Below are 15,655 nucleotides of genomic sequence, written 5' to 3' on the forward strand. Positions count from 1 at the left end.
CTCACGACTGGTAACACTGCCTTAAACAGCTGCAATTTTGAACAATTGTCACTGACTGTTTTTGACAAATGTCCTGGATAAGGCTATTCGCACACAGAGAGCTCTGATGCAAATAAAGACAATTTCTGAAAAAAGAGCTTTTCAGTAAACTGCCAGACATATCAAATGATGACAATTCTCTGAGGATGGGGCTTTTGAGGAGCTCCAAATTAGTTCTGGTGACTTCTAGGCTTCTGGTTTTCACAGTCAGCATACTTGTGAGACTATTGCCTTTAAAGCTACAGGAGGGCTGGAAGACATGGATAGGATTAGAGCAATTTAAAATGACATGGAACAGGAAATTGTTCTTGAGATTCAATTGTTTTTCTTGAATTAAAGGATCCTCTGATTTAGTGCAAAGTTTAGTGGATTTCCAGAGTTCTGAATAGGTTAATTATGATTTTTTTCTCCAATGGACTAGATTTCAGAGGTTCTTATTGCCACCATCCTGAAAGTGCTTCTAGCTTGCCCCCCCTTCTTTCTCTCTCTCTGTCATCTATCTATCTATCTATCATCTGTCATTTAAAATCTTACATATATTTTGTTAGATTTATTTCTAGGCACTTAATATTTTGTGATGTTATTATGGTATATTTTAAAAGTCTTCCAACATTACATTTCTGCTATTTGTGAATGCAATTGATTCTTGTATAATGATCCTAGACAAAACTTAAAAATCCCCAGAAAATATATTTAATAAAACTGTCTCAAAAAGAAATATAGAAACTGAATACAGCTATAATCTTTATAAAAGTTGAATCAGTGTTTAAAAAAAATCTATTCTTTCCCATCTTTCTTTCTCCCCACAGGATTAGGTGAATTCTACTAAATGCTATTCAATTTTTCCCATTATATAGAAAAGCAGAATGATCTTCAATTCATTTTGTAAATATCCCTTTATATTTAATAACAAAAAAAAATAATAAACATATAAGTAAGGAAATTGTGACCAATCTCACTTGGGAATATAGGTGTAAAAATCCTAAGTAAAATCTATTAAAAATATATTCTAAATAACTTTAGTCTATCCTAGGAATACATTCATGGATTAACATTTTAAAATCTATTCATATTATTTACATTAACAGATGAAATGATAAGTCATATGTTTTGGTCTGCTAGGGTTGCCATAAGAATACTGTAGACTAGGTGGCTTATGTAGCAGAAATTTATTTTCTCACAGTTCTGAAGACCAGAAGTCCAAGATCAAAGTGTCAGCAGATTTTGTTTCTCCTGAGGTCTTTCTCCTTGCCGACAGAAGGCCTCCTTCTTGCTGCTTGTTTACATGGTCATCTCTGTGTGTGTGCTCCTCTGGTGTGTCTCTGTGTGTTCTGATGTCTTCTTATAAAGACGCCACCCAAAGTAGATTAGGGTATCGATAATGGCTTTATTTTAACTTAACCATCTCTGGCCATTCTTTTTTTTTTTTTTTTTATTTTTTTAGCACTTTTATTTATTTAAAAAACTTTTTTTAACTTCTATTTATTTTTGAGGCAGAGAGAGACAGAGCATGAATGGGGGAGGGTCAGAGAAAGAGGAAGACACAGAATCTGAAACAGGCTCCAGGCTCTGAGCTGTCAGCACAGACACTGACGCGGGGCTTGAACTCACAGTGAGATCATGACCTGAGCCGAAGTCAGACGCTTAACCGACTGAGCCACCCAGGCACCCCTAACACTTTTATTTATTTTTGAGAGAGAGAGAGAGTGAGCTGGGGAGGGGCAGAAAGAGAGGGAGACACAGAATTTGAAGCAGGCTCCAGGTTCTGAGCTGTGAGCTGACAGCACAGAGCCTGATGCGGGTCTCTAACTTACGAGCCATGAGATCATGACCTAAGCCAAAGTTGGACACTGAACTGACTGATTAACACTTTCTCTGGCCATTCTTTCTGGCAGCTCTCATCAATGTCAAGGTCATCCGGCCAGTCCTGTCCTTGATGGCAGAGCTCTTACATGGCTTTTACGTATGAATGGAGCAAAAAAGGAAGGGTTTCACCACCACTATGAAACTGGTTTATCTGCCGTGGAATGACTCTTCTCTCTTCTGCCCATCTGTAGCCCAAATAATATTCCATGCCTTTCATTTTACCTGGATGACAGTGCTCTTGCCTTCCTCCTCTAAAGTCCCTGGAAATTTCTGGTTGGAATTATTATGTACTTACATGCATTATACACACACACACACACACACACACACATATATATATTTATTCATTTTTGTTTTGTTTTGTGTTGTTAATTTAGCTTGTTATAGTTATAAGTTTTCTGTTTTCACTAAGTAATAATTCTTTTCAGAGTAGGGACCAGATCTTTATAAAATCTATAGTATGTGTTCATAGTAGTTAATGGCTATCATTTAAATAAATTTATGAATGAGGCACCTGGGTGGCTCAGTCAGTGAAGCGTCCGACTTTAGTTCAGGCCATGATCTCACAGTTTGTGGGTTCGAGCCCCACATGGGGCTTGGGGCTGACAGCTCAGAGCCTGGAGCCTGCTTCCAATTCTGTGTCTCCCTCTCTCTTTGCCCCTCCCTTGGTCACACTCTGTCTCTGTCTCTCTGTCTCTTTCTCAAAAATAAATAAACGTTAAAAAATTTATAAATACATTTATGAATACATTTATAAGTGAACAAATGAATGAATGACTGAAATACAAGAAGGCTGAACACACCTTAGTTTTTGGGTGCTTCTTTGTGATGTCATGATACTAGAGGCAGGAAGAAATGCCAGAGACTCCTCTGAGCCCCAGGCATATACAATTACAACCTTGTCGATGAGGTTTCAGCTCTGCTCTCCCTCTAGGGTTTATTTTACTGAGGGATTTGTCACGTCATTAACCCCAACTCTTTTCTGAAGATGAATGTTACCCTTGTTGACCAGGGTCCTCACAATCTCTGGTATAGTTATTGAGCACAATTCCGTGTTTACTCAAATCCTATCTCTAAGTAGCCAGTAGTAAGGTGCTGATTAACAACCCTTACCGTACATGGCAATAGCACTTAATAACTTCCACATGCTCCTGAACTTCATGTTATATTGTTTCAGCCACTAATTTTCAAAATCCCCGAGACAAGACCTCTCCTCTGAAACATGTGCTTTGGAGCTGTTCTTTTCTGCGTACTCTTCTAGAAAAACTTACATGTGGTTTAATTCAACAGCAGGACTGAAGGGGAGACATGTTCATAATTTTTCTCCCTCTTTTCCTCCTTTGAGTCCTGTTTCTGCCAAAGCTCTTGGCCAGGATCCAGAAATGGCACATTCAATAATACCCAATGTGTTTGGGTAATATTTCATAATTACATTGTTGTTGGGAAAATTGTTGCCTTGAGAATAATTCCTTTGCATAAACAGAAAGTCTGAGGCCCGTGTGCCCTTCACATTCCCCCTACTAGGGGGAGAGTGAGGTGAGAAGAAAGGAGAAGAAAGAGAAGAGAAGAAAGGAAGAAAAAGAGGAAGGAGAAGGAGAGAGAGGAATACAAAATTCATCTGTTTGGCTTTAGTAAGGGGATGCATTAGAGGAAAATTTATGAAATGGTGAAGGAAGAATATTAACAGCTTTTAGGAACCCTGCCAATTCTAGGCTTGGAACTTATTTTCTCCAGAAGGTAAATAGAAAACCACCTCCAAGTTTCTAGACGATGGAAGGGTAAATGTTGCCTTGGGCTAGAAACTTAGGAGATGGCTCAGTCCCCTGCTGCCCCACATTCCTGAGTGATTTCCCAACAATCACTGTTCCAACATGGCTCCCTCCCTCAGACTGCCACTTTTTCCAGACCCAGCATCTTACCTGGAAGTTGGGCTCTGAGACTCAAAGAGGATGGATAATTGGGAGGCCCCAAGGAAAGGCTTCTGATGGGTGAAGAGAAGGAAGACTGATGTTAATGGCAGGTTAAATTGGCAAGGCCAATTAAATTATGGTTTCTTAGCTGTAGCCCCAAGAAGCAAGTCCACATAGGACAGGACTGTTTCTAAGCAGCTGCTCCCCAGGTTGGGTAGAAAACACCATAGATAGTGTTCAATTAGGCTTCAGTCTCCATACCTGATTATAAGGAGCTTCATTGCACTTGAGCAACTAATGCATTTAGAAGGGGCTCATGCAGAACCCCACCCCTACCCCACCTCTAATTGGCTTTCATTCTAGACCTAAGTTCTTGGTGTGAGGTGCCAGAGTACATACAGCTCAGTCCCCAGGACAATGTCATTACTCAAAAGAAGAGACATCTATTCGGGGCAATCACCAGACTAATGATCCACAGGGACCATTGCAGAGTCTGGCAAAGAAGACAGCACCATAGCACATGGGCGTGCAGCATCAGAGGTCATTGGCCGGTTATTTGTGAGCTCTGACTTAACATTGGTGACAGCAGCTTATGCACTCATCTTCCTGACGTTTCCAAACAATTTGGACTAGATCATTAGAGTGGTTTCAGCCAAGAGGAGCTTTTAGTTACAGTCTGAGATGTCATTGAAACAAGTAAAACTTATAGTTTAAAGAACTATATCCCAAACCACCATTTTCAGATGCTCATCTTCCAAACAACAACAGCAGCAGCAACAGCAATAACAACAACAGCAGCAGCAATATCAACAGCAACAACAAAAGTCAAACCCCAAAGCAAAAAGCCATCACATACAATGCAGCACCTCATCACATCCTCTGAAGATCTCTGCTCTCTCTCCAGCCCCCACCCAGTTGGACTGTAAGTACCAGAGGGATAGGAATTCTTGCCAGTTTTGCTCTTTATTGAATTCTTAGCACTTAGTATAGAAGCTGGAATCGAAGAGTCCCTCAAAAACTTTTTGATGAATGAGTCAGTTGATGCATTAAAAATAATTAATTAGAGAAGAAACTAAGTCAGCAAGCAAATACACAAAAACCAACAGAAGAATAAGATCTTGAAAGAGAATTTCCATCTCCATTTAAAGAACAGTGCTTGACCAGGTTGAGCATGCATTCTGCTCTGCTCGTGTGTAACTTGCCATTGAATCTATGTATGGGTGGGGGTAGTCTGTTTCCCCCTCAACTCTGGAAATATTCTTAAACTTTAATATAATTTACATTCACTGATATTAGCTGTTTCAGATGACTACTGGGACAACAGGTGTTAGATGATCCTCAGTCACCTAGCCCTAACCTGTGGTGCATGGAGGAAATGATTCATATTCATTTTAATAAAGCTTTTATATTTGTGGAGGCCCTTACAGATATAAATTCAAAGGAATTTTCTCTCTGGAAGTGTACTGTTGGGCCAGAGCTATGGGTCAAATGCTCCTGCCACCATTTTCTGAATTCTCAATTTCCATCATTTCTGCTGCTTATGATGATCTTGGGTTTTCCTGTGGGAGAAGAGAGAGGCTGACAATCCCACCTGAGGCCTGGAGCTTCACTAAGAAAAGCCAGTGGGCAGATTTTGATTGATACATTTTATAAAGCATAGGACCAGAGCTTTTAGCAACTCCTTGCATCCAGCCAGAAGCAAATTCACTAAAACATGCTTGCTGTCTGAGATTCTGCCTCATTTTAACATGAAGTGCATTTCTTTCTGTCTCCTTCCCTAATTCCCTGTTGTCTTCCCCAACATCAGAAGCCAATAGGTTGGGCTGGTAAAGGAGACTTTAGAGCATGTTACAGCAACAGGCTGCTGAGCTGGGTAAAATGCCAACAGGACTTGATTTACAGGAACCTGGGGGGCCCCCGATAGAGCAAATCCACTCCCCCTAATTGACCTGGCTGGAATTTCTGCCACAGAGATTACCAAACTGGGAGCAATTAGGTAGAGATATTAATAGGTTCTGTCATATGAAGTATTTGTAACAAAGCCTTCAGTCGAATTCCAAAGTGAAATTTTTTACTCCTGAAGCCAAAGAAGCCTTTGTTCTGGGGTTGACATCATGAAACTATTTTTAGAGTCCAAGTCTTTTCTGGAGGGGGCACCAATGGTTGGCTGTCCTTCCTTCTTGCCTCCAGGTCCCTGTGTTAACACCCCTCCTCCCAGATCCTTTTCTCCCCCAAGCTGGGCACATGGCCCAGATGTGACTGGGAAGGATGGCTTCTGGAGGGTCAGCCCCCATGGGCTGCTGTCCCTGGGTGGCTCCAGACAGATGGGGAAAGGATCACCACAAGACTCAGCCCAAATAGACAAATTGTCTGAAGCTCCTGGAAACTGGGGTTCGGAGTTTTGAGAGAGTGGAGGAACTCATTTATATTCTCCTGTCAAGCTGAAATGGGGGACTTTGGTTTCGCATCAACAAATAGTTCCTATAGCTTCCTTATGGATGCCTTCACTCTCTCTTTGTGTCGGACCTATTACAGGAGCAAAGATCAGAGTGAAAGAAGAGGACAGGACCCTTAAACATAACAGCGCCACTCTGTTATTTTGTGTTTGTGTACTCCTTTGTATTTTTCATATCGATTTTATCCATCTTGTTTCATGTGATTGTCCAACTACTCTGTGTGGGACTTGGTACTCTAGAGATGGGGAAACTGAGGATTGGAGAAGAAAAATTGTTTTCCAAAGTTGGTTGAAGGAGATAACAACCCAGGTTTCTCAGTTCCTATTTCAGGGTTTTCCAAGCATGCTGAGCACGCTGGCCCAGCTGGAGAAAAGCTTTCCAGGAAGAGACAATCCAAGGGAGAAGTGTTCTCTTTTGGCCTGGCCTGACCCACCACAGAGATGGCTGGGGTGGGTGACATCCTTCAAGCATGTTGGCTCTCTCCCATCCTATCAGACTACTGGGCTGGGCAGGTCTCTTCCCATTTCTTCTTTCCTGGTGAAACTCCTGTGCTAAGTCTAAATCTCACAGAGCCCTGGGTAGTTCTTCTACATTGTCCAGGGCAGTCAGCCCCTGACACCTGAGGGCCATACAGACTTATGGGTCCAGGGCTGCTCCCTGTCTGCCTACACAGTGCTTTTGTGTGAATTAGGAAAAGGCACCTCCTCCCAGCAAAGGCATTCTCCCAGGGCTTGGGAGAAGGGCCCTGACTGCATCCAGCCTTCCCTGCTTCTTTGGGTCAGTGACTTTGTAATGAACATGAGGAGAATAGAGCTGAGACCCCAGGCTTCCTTCCCTCCCCAAATTATAGGCACAAGGAGGCCAGGAAATCACTGCTGGGGCAGGAGTAGGCAGTTCCCTTATACAGTGCATGGCTGTACAGCCTGACTGAGGAATTCATTCCCTGTTGTTTCCCAGCCTAGGGGAGCCTTCTGAAAGAATGAGTGGTATTTCCCACCTCCTTTGAGGACAGTCAGGACTCTGTGCTCTGGAGAGCTGGACTTCTCTTGCCCCAAGGGAGAAACAAGCATGGGCTTGTGCAGGGGAGGAGTTGGCTTATCCCAGAGTGGGATCTCTCAGGTTGAAGGGAGGGGTTGCCTAAACCAAGAAAAGATGCCTAGAGTGGAAGAAGGAGGGGTGTTTGGGATCCTTGGGAGTGAAGACCCGTGCTCTGCCTGTACACAGTGGCAGGTGGTGGCAGGACCTTGGACAGAATGAATGTGGAGCTGTCTGGGGTGAACAAGAAGTTCATGTACTTCAGAACTATGAAGGGTTCCTGGGGCTTCTTTCTTGGCTTGGGGGAGGGGGACTGGAGCAGTCTTGGAAGGGACCGCACTGGCTTGGACTCTGAGCATCAACCTGATGACCAACAGATACTGAAGGCAGGAGGTACTTCCTGTTTCTTGGATCATATAAATCATGGTTTTTGTTTTTTTAATGACCCAAAAGGATTTGAAGCTAAGCTGATTTAGGAGGCTGAGTCAGATGTAAGTTCATTTAGAGAAATAAAGAAATGAGTAGTTGCTGTACCCAAGATTTGTGGACTAAATTTGTATTGTTTACAAGCCCCAAGAGAAGCTTGCTTTCCCTTCAATCAGCCCCTAACCTCTTCCAACCAAAACTCATATATGTAGGACAGCCTCTTACCTTCATTGCACCTTCCCCAGCATAACACAGAAGGACTGTCCTTTTGAAAAGTATTTTTTTTTCAAAGCAGCCATGTTTTTAAATTTTTAATCTGATTTCACATGTAAAATATTTGTGTGGCTATGAGAGAGCTCACAGAGGGATTTGCTTTTATTCCTTAGGTCCATCCAGCTTCTGGGAAAAATGGTGGTACTTCTGGTCACCCAAGACACAGATATCATGTCACAGGCTTCTCCAGAGTTTTGAGAAGTGCTAGACTAATGGGAAGATTATAGTACTTGATTAGAGTGGAGAATGGGACTTACCTCACTATCAAAGTCAGAGGGGGCAGAGCCTGGGAAGGCAGCCCCTCTGGAAAGAATGCCTATAAATGTCCCGCATTATCTGCAAGTCTCTCTCATCATGCCACAGTCCATCTGGGCCGTTTTCCAAGACTTCTGTCTAACCTCACACCTTGACTAGGGGATAGGGGTTTCTGCCTCTCTTTTTCTTGAGTAGTAGAGGAAGCTATAGATGGCCTCTATTCTCATCAGATCTTAGATTTTAAATGGGAGGAGTTGTAAGGGAAGCAATTATTTTTTCTGCAGAGGTGAAGGCTGCATCAGATCCAAAGAAAAGAGTTACTACCCCTGACCACCTCCTTCTCCTGCTAAACATGAACCTAATTCTGAGGGTGGTTTTAAATCTGAAATAGACAGAAGTATTTCCAGTTCAATGTTCTGGTGTAAGCTCGTTCAAATATTTGTCCTTGGCCTAAACAAAGCTCAAACCAGGGTAACTTCAGGCTCACTTCAAATGTCATTAATATTTATTTTGAGCCTCTAAGACAAAGAAATGGAAGACCCCCTTGGACATTCTGTACTGTCTTAGCACCAATCTCTCCCTTACTCACTTATCTGGAAAACATGAATGGACTCGACCAAACTCTGCAGAGCAAAGATTTATCACTTCTACCTCTACAGAGCTTCAGAGCTACTGGGTCTGTTTAATCCCCTCTCCACCCAAAGGCAACATTTCTGAGTTGTCCACATGGACTTCCGTGTGGTTCCTGACCTATTCTGCTCCTCTAGGATTGGCTGTTTTCTTCATCCACACCCTGGAGATTGATGTCCAGAGTTCTTCACTCTCTTCCCTCCATCTGTTAAACAGAGGCTGTTAGTCTTTCATTAGGCCTGGCTGATGGAAGGTCCTTTCTCTTTTCTTTACCCTAAAGGTCACTCTTGAGTACCAATGGGTCCAGAGTTTTCTTGATTTCTAGGGCCACTTAGCCAGCTGGCTGCACTTTCTTCCTTTGTTGCCATTGCTCGCGGGCTCAGGGAGTTTGTTAGCCACCGCCCCCAGAGCATTAGCTCCAGCCAAACCTCTGCTCTCTTTCAGTTTTCTCCTTCGCTCCCTCACCCCTTTCCTTTAGCACTGCACACTTTGTTCTTTCTTTCTTCCCTCCAGGCAAAGTTCTTGTGCTTCTCTGGACAATGACAGTAATCATAAGCAACCGGGGCTCCAGAATGAAGAAGAGGGGTAACGGCTTAAGAGGCAATGGAAGCATGCTACAGAAGTGCTGTCAAGGGCGTTATTAGCACCGGGCTGACTGTGCTTGCTGAATGAGGCTGGACAACGCTAAATTGTGCACAGAGTTCATCGATTAGCACAGAGAAATCCCAACAAAAAGCTGGATGTGGATGTGGATCTTGCCATGGTTGTGTTCACATGAAGTATTAAAGTGTTGAAATTTCCCTCTACACCGAAGAAGCAATGGGGGAGACTGCTGAAAATCCAACCTGTGTGAGTTTTGCCTCAATCTCTTTCAACTTTTGAAAGATGGGATAGATCATGTGGGAATGGTTGCACTGGCTTTAATTCTCTCTACCAGGGCTAAACACTATCTTGTGGGAACTGTGGGAGAAATGAAAGGAAGAGGATGTTGGGCATTGCCGGATAAAAGCCTCAGCTGCTGGGGTGTCTGGGTGAATCAGTTGGTTAAGCATCTGACTCTTGACTTTGGCTCAGGTCATGATCAAATGGTTGGTGAGTTTCAGCCTGGCATCGGGCTCTGAATCCCGATTCAGTGCAGAGCCTGCTTGGGATTCTCTCTCTCTCCCTGGCTCTGCCCTTCCCTTGCTGGTGCACAGTTTATGCACGGTGTGCAGTGAGTTTATGTGCCTTAAGAAGGTCAAAGAGCTGAGAAGTTAGTGGTTAAGTGGGACCAGAACCCAACTCTACTATTGTTAGTATAATCTTCCTTTTTCTACTCTACTTTATGAGAGCACAGAGCTAGTTTTAGTTACCATGTCTTTTCCACTAAAGAGAATAATCTTCATCCTGGAAATGGTAGAATAAATATTGACTAGAAGAAAGTAAAGCCAAAGATAGGGAATATAGAATTTCACTTTAGATCAATGTTTTAAAAATATTTATTTATTTATTTATTTATTTATTTATTTATTTATATTTGTTTTGAGAGAGCATGGGGAGGGCAGAGAGAGAGGGAGAGAGAGAATCCCAAGCAGGCTCCATGTTGTCAGCACAGAGACTGATGGGGGACTGAATCTCACCAACTGAAATCAAAAGTTGGACACCTAATGGACTGAGCCACCCAGGTGCTCCCACTTCAGAGCAATTTAAGACTAAATTGTTGGGAGTTTTGCAAGAGTTCCAGATCAATCTCCTGCCAGGGTACAGAAAACATGACCCTTCCTGACAGCTGCAGCTTCAGGAAGGTTCTTTCTTCTTTTTCAAGCCATTGGTATATTTTTATATAGGACCAGGTCATTCAAACGAACAGCTAAGTTGAGGGAACCGTGTGTGGCTCAAGGTCATCCATATCCACAATGACAAACCTGGAGCACAAGACCTGCCTTCTGTGTGGCCTGGAGGAAGACCCTACTTCCCAAAGCATGCCCTTTGTCCACGAACATGACACAATACCAGAATCTACTTTAAGTGATTATTCCTGAGATTTTCAAGGATTTCCTGTCTTCCAGAACTCTCTCTCTCTTCTTAAGTGTTTCAGGCAATACACATGCAGAGAAAAATTGGTGAGAGGAGATCCAGAAGGATAGGCCACCAGATAAACTTCACCCACTTCCAGTGTGCTTAGCCCAACCCTGTGTCAGGCATCCTGCTTTTTGTGAGGCCTGATATTAACACAAACAGACTAGACAGGGCCAGACTTGCAGCAATGATGGCCAGCCCATCTGTATTGGGTCCCTGTCCCTCACCAAGGATGTGACTAACAAAACCCATCATCCATCCTACACACTTCACATATTCCAAACTCTGAATCACCACAAACTGAGACGGTCATTATATTAGTCAGGAATCTCCAGAAAAACAGAACCAATAGGAGATGTGTGTGTGTGTGTGTGTGTGTGTGTGTGTGTGTGTGTCTATAGACAGAGAGAGAGAGGGACTTATTTTAGTAAATTGGCCTACATGTCCTAAGATCTATAGGGTGAATCTATAAGCTGGACGCCCAGAAGAGTTGACAATGTGATTCCAGTCTGAGTCCAGATGCCTGACAACCAGGAGAGCTGATGGTGTAGTTCCAGTCCGAGACCTGGCTCAAGACCCAGGAAAAATTGATGTTTCAGTTTCTGATGGCAAGAAAAAAGCTGATTTCCCAGTTTGAAGGCTCTTAGGCAGAAGGAATTCTCTCTTATTCCGGAGAGGAACAGCAACTTTGTTCTATTCAGGTCTTCAGCGGATTGGATGAGGCCTCCACATCAGAGAAGGCAATCTGTTTTACTCTATCTGCCAATTTAAATGCTAATCTCACTCAAAAACACCCTCCCACTAAGAATAATGTTTGACTAAGTATGTGGGCACCAGATGGCCAAGTCAAGTTGACGTAAAATTAACCATCACAGTCTCTATTGCAATGCCACTCTATTGGAAGGGTAGGAGTGAATGGCATGTGGTGTAGCAGAGGTGAATGTGGCAAAGTAAATACTTTTTGTGCAAAAACATACAACATAAATTAGGATTTCAAGTCAAGAGACTCAGAGAACTAGAACTAGAACTGGAACTAGAACTAAAACTCTGGATTTTCAAACATATATGAACTAAGCTCCTTAGTATTGCTCTTTGTCCCAACACACACACACACACACACACACACACACACACACACACAATTCTGCCACAACTAACTGATTTGCAAATCCATGAAAATATGATTGCTGTTTGAAGTCACTGAATTTTGCCAGGTACTATTTTTGTGGCAATGGGTAACTTTTACAATTACATAAATAATAAGTGAATTCTAAGTGTGATATGTGTCATGAAGGATAAATATGAGGAAATATGAAAATATTTAAGAGAACAACTTGACCTCATCTGGAGGATTGAGGAAGGTTTTTCTGAGGAAAGAACATTTAAGCTGACACCCAAAGCCTGAGTAGAAATTAAATAAAGTGATGTTGGACTGAATGGAAGAACATTCCAGGCAAGGAAACAGCAAGCATAAGGTCTTGAGGTTGGAAATGGTTAGAACACTTGAAGAACTGAAAGAAGGTCAATGTGGTTGGAACGTGGAGAAAGAGATGGAAGCTAAGAGTTAGGGGATGAAGATGCAGTTGATGATGAAATGGTTGGCAGTGTTCAACCATGAAGTGCTTGGGAGCAATGTCAAGCATTTTCTTCTTTTCTTTTCTTTTCTTTTCTTTTCTTTTCTTTTCTTTTCTTTTTTACTACTAATAATTGGGATTTTGTAAGTAGTTTTAAATTAGGGAATGACACGATCAGATTTGTACTTATGCAACAATTTTCAACATAGTATGAAAGATGGACAGAAGTAGGGAAAGAGTGGTGTTGGGAGGGGTGCCTGGGTGGCTCAGTTGGTTAAGCATCTGACTTCAGCTCAGGTCATGATCTCACAGTCTGTGAGTTTGAGCCCCACGTCAGGCTCTGTGCTGATAGCTCAGAGCCCGGAGTCTGCTTTGGATTCTGTGTCTCCCTCTCTTGTTGCCCCTCCCCACCTCTCTGTCTCTCTCTCTCTCAAAAATAAAATAAATATTAAAAAAAAAGAGTGGTGTTGGGAGAGCAGACAGGAGACTCTTTTATCAGTTCCAGGAAAAGATATGTGACCTAGATGGTAGTCCCAATGGTGGAGATGGAGAAGAATATTTGGGAGATAAAGATAACAGGATTTGGCAATTGGTGAGATAAAGGCTGGGGAAGAGGCAGTGTCAAAAGCATCACCCAGGCTTCTGGAACAGATCATTGAGTAATTGGTAGATCCAATTATTGGTATGGAGTAAATTGGAGGAAGGGATATCTGAGGGAAAATTATGGGTTCTATTTTTATGGCTTTGGCAAGTGATAGCCCCTGAGCTTCAAGTTTTTATCTGTAAAATGGAGATAATATCTTTACTTGAGAAGATCAAATGAAATGATGTGCAGAAAGGAACTTTGCAAATTGGAATGCACAGCTCAAAGCAGGATCTTCTTGTAGCAGAGATAAAAGGGATGGGAGAAACAGAAGGTTGATAAGCTGAAAGGGTAAAAGGACAGGTTGACCTGGAACTAAATTCATCTAGTCCTTTTGGAAAAAAAAAAAACAGTGAAAGGGAAAAGAACCGAACTTTGAGACCTCATCCGAGATGTTCTTTTGTAACCAGCTGCAGACCCTAGGTCCCTGGTGGCCCTGCCGTTTGTAATTGCTACAGGCTGGGAGCAGAGAACAGTTCCTACTCCTGACTACCACCATTAGGACACACTGTCCCCATTAGTACAAATCTGGACAAGTCTTCTGTGCACCATGGAAAATCCTTGAGGTTAGACCCTGCTGGTGAAAATCTGCAGTGGGGTGGGCACGGGAGCCAAGAGACTGATGAAACCCTGCTGTTTAGGATTATACAACTTTAACCTGCTTAAAGTATAACAGTATGGGCTGCTTGCTGTGCTCCACAAACCACAGAGTTTCTTGTGAGGCCAATCAATGATAATTTTTATTTATTTAAAAACATTCATTGACCTACCCTTGCCATATTCTGCCCAATTTTAGCAAATGAAATTACTGTTCATGTAGTTCCTGAGGCCAAAAACATAGGGGTCCTTAATTTCTCATTCTTTTGCCCCCCACCTCCCATACATCATTAAGAACAACCAAGTCTATCTCTAAGACATACCCTAAATGCCCCGTCTCCCCATACCCACTGCCATGACTCAAAATATTTTCATCTATCAGAACTACAGGAGATATTGTCCCCCAATCAATTTTCAAATAGCAGCTCACACTATTTTTAAAAATATGAGTAGTCTACTTCACTCATCTGCTTAGAAGTCCCCACTAAATCTAGAATAAAATCCAAATTCCTTGCTATGGCCCACAAGACCCTGCATGATCCAGACCCTGTTCACCCCTCCCTTTTTTTTTTATTTTGAGAGAAAGAGAGAGAGAGAGAGAGAGAGAGAGAATGCATGGAAGGGGCAGAGAGGGAGGAAGAGAAAGAATCTCAAGCAGGCTCCACGTTCAGTGCAGGCCAGACTTGGGGCTCAATCTCAGGACCATGAGATAGGACCTGAGCCAGTATCAAGAGTCAGATGCTTAAGCTGACTGTCACCCAGGCTCCCCTTACCTCTCTGACCTCAGGTCACGTCACATGATGATACTGAAAATTTTCACTTTCTGGTTCTCATACACCTATCCAATTAGAATGGACAATTGGCCAATCAGAACAGATGTTAATCAAAAAACAAGCACCTGGGCAGTAGAACCTACTGGCTGGGTATTAGGCCTGCTCATGCTATTGAGTCTGCCTCAACATGTCTGCCTCCATGTTACTCAAACACAGAAGGTCATTATTGCCTTTGGGCTTTTGCAGGAGCTGTCAGGAGCTGTCCGCTCTGGCTGGCAGTTTCCTCCTCCAGCTTCTCATAAGGCTTAAACTTCCCTGTCATTCAGGCCTCAGCCCCCAGTTTAAAAGGCCTTCACTAGTACTCCCCACCTCTTGCCAAAGTTCTTTCCTCACAGTGTCCTGTGATGAATTACGTGGAAGTTTCTTCTTTTTTTTTTTTTTTTTTAGTTTATTTATTTATTTTGAGAGAGAAAGAGAGAGAAGTAGAAAGAGAGAGAGAGAGAGAGAGAGAGAGAATTTCAGGCAGGCTCTGCACTGTCAGTGCAGAGTCCAACATGGGGCTCAGTCTCACGAACTGAGAAATCATGACCTGAAACGAAATCAAGAGCCAAACGCTTAACCGACTGACCTATCCAGGTGCCCCTGGTAGTTTCATTTTTACTCACTTGAAGTGAGTACTGCCTGTCACTCTCTCACAGATGGTAAACCCAGAAGTAGAGGGTGTTTGGTGCCATCAATGTATCTCAGGGCTCCAAACAGTGCCTGGCACAGAGCAGGCACTCAACAAACACTGGGTGAGAGATGAGTTCCTAGAAGTGAAGCAGTATGCTCAGCTTGGGGTGTGGAAAGGAAGGCAGGAGCCATCAAGGGGCATCATGGGCTACTGACAGAGTAGATCACAACTCCACTATCAAAAGAGTAGAGCGCGGAGTGGTGGACAGTGTGGGCTGACTGTGAAACCCCTCTCAGGATTCTCATTCTGAATACAGGGTGATAGCAAGGAGAAGTAAATGTGAAATTCCAACTCAGTGGCCTTGTTAAAATAAGGACAGCAGACCTGGGTCTGCAGGCAGAAGAGCATCAAAAGGAGCTGCTTGAGATCGAGTTTCACCCTAGGGGC

The 15,655-nt window shown here is 42.9% G+C and overlaps 1 long non-coding RNA gene across 3 annotated transcripts in view; it reads left to right on the forward strand.

The window, feature by feature from the left end:
- The window catches only part of LOC106978363 (uncharacterized), a 59,361-nt gene that overhangs the window by 33,400 nt on the left and 10,306 nt on the right, over positions 1-15,655 (forward strand). For all 3 annotated transcript variants that reach the window (XR_008295976.1, XR_008295977.1, XR_003424327.2), the window contains exon 2: positions 9,404-9,739. This is a non-coding gene — a long non-coding RNA (uncharacterized LOC106978363). The remainder of the gene's footprint in view (positions 1-9,403; positions 9,740-15,655) is intronic.

The sequence above is a fragment of the Acinonyx jubatus genome, chromosome B1 (assembly GCF_027475565.1).
Source record: "Acinonyx jubatus isolate Ajub_Pintada_27869175 chromosome B1, VMU_Ajub_asm_v1.0, whole genome shotgun sequence".
NCBI lineage: Eukaryota > Metazoa > Chordata > Mammalia > Carnivora > Felidae > Acinonyx > Acinonyx jubatus.